Genomic DNA, 5,958 nt, shown 5'->3' on the forward strand with positions numbered 1-5,958 from the left:
TTCTGGTGTATTTGGACTGGGATTTCCTCTGTGGTTTTATTCCATTATGGGATTGAGTTTTCTTACACATACTTATCAGCCATATGGATATTGTCTTTTGAGAAGTGTCTATTCAAGTTTCTTGGACATTCTTCTGTTGGTTCCTCTGTCTTTTTCATATCAATTGGTAGTAATCCTTTTAAAAATCTGGCTATGAATTCCATTTATACTGTGGCCTTTTTTCCTTCCTCTCTAGCTTTTATTTATTTATTTTTTTGGGTTAATTATTTTTGATTATGTCATTCTTCTCTCTGCTGGTGTATTTTCCTACTATTTGGTGTTAAAACTAGGGGTTATAATGTGCATCCTTGACTCATCATAGTATACTACAAAATGAGTACTTTTCCCACTCATCGGATGTCTTAAGTGGAGTAAAATTGTAAAGCAAAATGACATTTTAAGCGTTGATGATGTAAAAGAATTTACTTCTTCAATATTGGGAGGTACAAGAGGTAAAAATAACTGGGAAGAAATGACCATGTGTTAATTTATTCATATTTCATAACAGATCGTCCGTAAGTACAGTTTAACGGCAATAAAACAAGAAATAGAGATTATGCTATGTTCTTTTTCAATTATAAAGGTAAGCATTAAAAGAATAGAATGCACGTTTGTCTCATTTTCTGCTTTCTAGAATCTCAGCTGCTTTGTATGCTTAAAGAATTCTCCACCTTATCAGTCCTAATGGGTAGGAAAGAGCTCCCCACTATAAAGAATGGAAATAAATATTCCCTTTCCCCCTTGAAACTTGGGTACAGGCCCATGATTTAGGCTATGTCAGCAGATGCTCCCTTGCTGTGCTTTAATTCAAGAGCTAATGACCCAAGAAAAAAAGGCAGGTAAGCTCCTCTCTAGTTCTCTCTCTCTGAAGACTGGGTGGGAATGGGGTAAATAGCAATGGTAGCAATGATTTCCTTAGTAGAATTAATGCTTAGGTATTTGGGACATTTTTATTAGCCACTTAACCCCGAACCTCATTTCCCTGTGTCATTAATGAATATATGATTTACCCAATATTCTTTTTTATTTAGATCAAAGGTATTTGTTACATTACTAAATAAAAGTTTGGTGAACACTTTTTTAAATCTTTCAGATTGTATCTACAATGAAAACTGAAATATTTAAGTTATATAAGAGACATAGGCCAATTGAAATCAATAAGAAATGTTGAAAACATAACAACAAGCATTCACCCAGCTAAAGGTTTAAAAAAACACAACCAAAAGAAAGAAATAATCTCAGTTTATTACCAGATGAGAAACAGTAAGCATTAAAAGTATATTTTATAATGGTAAAGTATATAATATATCATGCAGGTATATTGAGCATAGATCTTTATGTACCAAATTATGAAATACCACAATACTGAAGCAAAGTCTGCAAGATATAATTAAAAGGAGAAATAACAAACAAACAAAAAGCAATGACTATATATAAACAATACAATAAAGTAGCACGGAAAATATATCTTGAATATATATATTCAATATATTTGCCTTGTAAATGATTTTTTTAATTATTATGTTCAATTAGCCAGTATACAGTGCATCATCAGTTTTTGATATAGTGTTCAACGATTCACTAGTTTCATATAACACCCAGTGCTCACTCCGGGAACCAAGCTGAGGGTTGTTCAAATATATTTTGAACCAGTAATTTTAAAAATTGATCTTTATCTTAGATTATTAAAAAGTGAGAATAGTGAGCCTCAAATTCCAAAATATTAAGAAAATAAAAATGGCAACCCTAGAATTTGGCTAAAGCTGTGTACAGAGACAAATTTATATTTGTACATGTACAGTACCAAATACAAAAGTGAAAAAGTAAATGAACTCCAAAGCAAATTTCAAACTGAATAAGACAAAGGCAAAAATTAACATAAGGAAAGAAGAGAGATTTAATAAAGCCAATGAGAAAGTAATAAAGTAGAAAATTTTAAAAATGATAAATCAAGCTCAGAGCTGGTTCTATATTTAGGACTAGATTAACCGGGACAAATCTGATTTGGAAAAGAATATATTCAGCAATATGTAAAAAAAGTAACTAAACTAAACATAGATACATATATAGACAGGACACACACATATTAACGGATACATATGTATCACACACACATTATTAAAACTGACCCAAGAAGAGATAGAGATCTCAATCCTGGCCAAATAGTAGAATTATGGGAGTGGAAAGGGGGTTGGCTTTAAAACGAGCCTAATCTAAGAAAGTTGTCAAAGAGCTTCATCCTAGAAAACACCAGGCTTAATGGTATAAATTCTTATCACTTTATCAAATAAAAGATTATGTGGACACTATTTTAAATATTCCAGAGAAAAATGAAAAACACATTCAAAATCATTTTTGTAAGACCAGCATAACAATAAAACCAAATCTTAGGAAGCCTGCATAGAAACTGAAGGAAAAGAAAAGCATGGGTCAATCCCACATCCTACAAGAGAGAACTATGTAGAACATCATAAGAAAAATTTGCTACAGTAAGTAAAGTTTGCACCACGGTACAAGGAAAGATCATTAAAAGAAAATCTATTAAAATCACCAACCATATTATAAGGTCAAAAAAGTAAATATCTCAGCAGACATCAAAGCAGCATTTTAATAAGAGCTGGTGTCCATTCATGATTTAAAATAAAATCAATCCTGGGGTGCCTGGGTGGCTCAGTCGTTAAGCATCTGCCTTCGGCTCAGGGTGTGATCCCAGGGTCCGGGGATTGAGCCCCACATCGGGCTCCTTGCTCAGCGGGAAGCCTGCTTCTTCCTCTCCCACTCCCCCTGCTTGTGTTCCCTCTCTCACTGGCTGTCTCTCTCTTTCTGTCAAATAAATAAATAAAATCTTTTAAAAATAAAAAATAAAATAAAATTGGTCCTTTTTATAAAAAAGAACAGAAATAGGTGAATATTTCCCCAATGTATTAAAAATATTACATATACTAAACCAAAGCCAGCCTTATGTTCAGTTGTGAGAAACCAGAAATGTTTCCATTAAAGATAAAAACAAGATTAGGATGACATCTGTCACTATCATAAACAGTGGGACTGTAATTTGAACACAGGATTGTTCTGTCTGTTATGGATGGTGACTTCCAAGAACAATCCAGTCGATAAATTAATCCATTCTTCAAATGATATTATTGTGTGAAAAAGTGGACTTCAAACCAGCATCATACATTTTTGGTTACGCAAACTATAAAAACTTAGATTTGCATACTTATCCCCTATTGACATTTTGATGTGCATAGAAAAAAGTCTGTAAAAGCACACACAATGCTGTCACCGTGATGTACTGGGAGGGGAGCGCTGTGAGGAGATATTGAGGAGACATTTATTTTTCTATTTTTTATGGCTTATAAAGCGTTTATATAGTGTTTGAGGTCCCCCCACTTCCTGCTCCCAAAGGGCATGTATGACTTTCATAATCAGTAAAAATAACAAATAAATGTCCAATATAGACAAAAAAATTAAATGTCACATAGAAATTTATGGCAATTATTATTTATGAAAATATTTCTATGGCACAAGTAGAAGCAAGATTTCCCTGCCAATAAAGCCAGTAAAAATAACCTAAGGGAGCAGTTCGAACACTATTTAAAAATTCAAATTGTAACCACTTCTTCTGGGGACTCTCTTTGAAGAAAATACTACTTTCATAGAAATCTGCATTCTCTGTTAGTGACAAATGTTCTGAAGATTATTTAAGCATGCTTCTCCTGGGAGAAAACCCAAAGTGAAATGCTGTGGTGAATCTGATGTAGATTATTTGAATTAGCTGCCAATATTGGAAAATTGAGAGACTCCACATTGAAAAAATAAAAAAATCAAACAGATCTTGAAACCTGGAGTTTCAGGGAGGGCTGAGCCCACAGTGGTGTCTGGGAGACTTGGATGCTGGCGGAGAGCTGCCAGCCTGCTTTACAGGAGATCTGCAACCCCTGAGGTCCTGAGACCTCTCTGCATGGAGCAACCCCCTGGGGAATGGGTTTTGCCACACCCCTGTGCAGTACAAATCCTTCAAGACCTCACAAAACCTTTCAAACCTGCTTCGAGCCTTCACCTTAAGTCACTAATGATGGATTAAGATGTATTGTGTGCCCTTCTATCCATGGAGAGTTTTCATTTTGTAAGAAAACACAACGATAAAGAGTTTCTGTCCACATCCCAGGTATTAAGTAATTAAGGATATACTGTTTTATCTGAAACAACGCAAATCACGCTGTGTATGCAGTCTTTGAAACATTCACTTTTAGCATCCTAGGAAGGTAAAGCTTGCTTCTAAATCAATTAGGGATATGAGGCTTTTCTTCTTCTTCTCTTCTTCTTCTCCTTCTTCTTCTTCTTCTTGTACTTGATCACATCCTTTTATTTAAATTCAATTAGCCAACACATAGTACATCATTAGTTTCAGATGTAGTGTTCAACCATTCATCAGTTGCATATAACACCCAGGGCTCATCAACTGAAAAGTCTAAGCAGGATTTGCAGCCTTCAGTGAAATCGGAACTCCGTGCGATGCTGCCACCTCGTGGCCACTCCCATGAATCACGCCCCCCAAAGTCATTTCTTGAGGTCATATTGCCATCTGCTGGGCCATCCCAAGACTACATGACACATAACAAAAGCTCAGAGGGCCAGAACGTGAATGAACTGCTGGAATACCCATCAAATCATGGAGATGTGAGTGCTAACAGTGGCTAATTGTCTGTGGATAGTTACAACATTGCCAGTTCAATGTCTGTGATGTCATCGAATCTTGGTGCTGGAAACAAAAGATTTTTAACTGGAGGAAGATGAGAACCAGGTGTCTTCTAGAGTCAGAGAAGAACATTCATGCATCTAAGATGGTTGGGATTAGTGACTCCCAAATGTCTTCTGTGGCTGTTTTAGAATCAACGGGGGAGCCTGTTAGAAATCTGTGTCTTGGGTTCTAACTCAGGAATACCAGGAATCAGTATTTTTTAGTTCTCCCGGTGACTTGGGGAGCCCGTGATCCATTAACTGGGTGGACAGGCCAACCAGTGGCACCAGATTGCATTCATTTGCCCAGTCAAATTTTATTGAGATATGGTGTGCTGAGCTAGGTTTGATTTCAAAGGAAAGAGCCCTCCCTGCGTCAGCATGTGCAGTGTTAAACTAGGAACTTCATGCATGCATGTAAAGCAAGGAAGGCAATTTAGCGGTGCCTGGGGGGCTCAGTCAGTGAAGCGTCCAAGTCTTGATTTTGGCTCAGGTCATGATCTCAGTGTCATGAGATCAAGCCCCACGCGGGGCTCCGTGCTCATCATGGCATCTGTTTGGGATTCTCTCTCTTCCTCTCCCTCTATCCCTCCTGCTCATGCATGCTCACGCTCTCTCTCTTTCAAATAAATAAATATTTTTAAAAAATAAGGCAATTTAGTTCCTTCAAGAAAATCTGAAATATAGCAGAAAGAAAGAAGAGGGATAATCATGAGTTTTCTCCATTGAGAACAGAGGAGCTTTGCAAGCAAGTATATAAAGACCCAGGTATTTGCCAGCAGACCTGTGGGAATGAAGGGTAAATACCATTCTGGGGAAAGTAAATTAATGCACAAAATTCCAGAGCTTTGCAGGAGCACATTATCTCTAAGAATCTCTAAGACTACCTTATTCCTGAACTATAACGTTCTGGGCAAGGGAACAAGAATTAAAGCTGCCCAAGGGGGCAAGAATCACATCAAAAGGCTTGTAGACCCTGCCAAATAACAGACATTTCATCCACATAGGTGAGCTATAGGGAGCCACAGGGCATTTGCACAGGGAGGGATAGGATCCATCTTGTGTTTGCAAAGAGTACTTGGGAAGAGGGTAACGGTGGCTTATTGAAGCCACTACAGAGGAAAGAGATGGGCAAAACACCTATTAATAGAGGTCATCCTGCAGATGAGGACCTCA

General features: G+C 36.9%; 1 long non-coding RNA gene across 1 annotated transcript in view; it reads right to left on the reverse strand.

Moving 5' to 3' along the window:
* Positions 1-2,806: 2,806 nt before the first annotated feature.
* Positions 2,807-5,958, reverse strand: part of LOC109490368 — an 8,390-nt gene continuing 5,238 nt past the window's right edge. Inside the window, exon 3 of the long non-coding RNA XR_002143700.2 lies at positions 2,807-2,862. This is a non-coding gene — a long non-coding RNA (uncharacterized LOC109490368). The remainder of the gene's footprint in view (positions 2,863-5,958) is intronic.

The sequence above is a fragment of the Ailuropoda melanoleuca genome, chromosome 9 (genome assembly GCF_002007445.2).
Source record: "Ailuropoda melanoleuca isolate Jingjing chromosome 9, ASM200744v2, whole genome shotgun sequence".
NCBI classification, from domain to species: domain Eukaryota; kingdom Metazoa; phylum Chordata; class Mammalia; order Carnivora; family Ursidae; genus Ailuropoda; species Ailuropoda melanoleuca.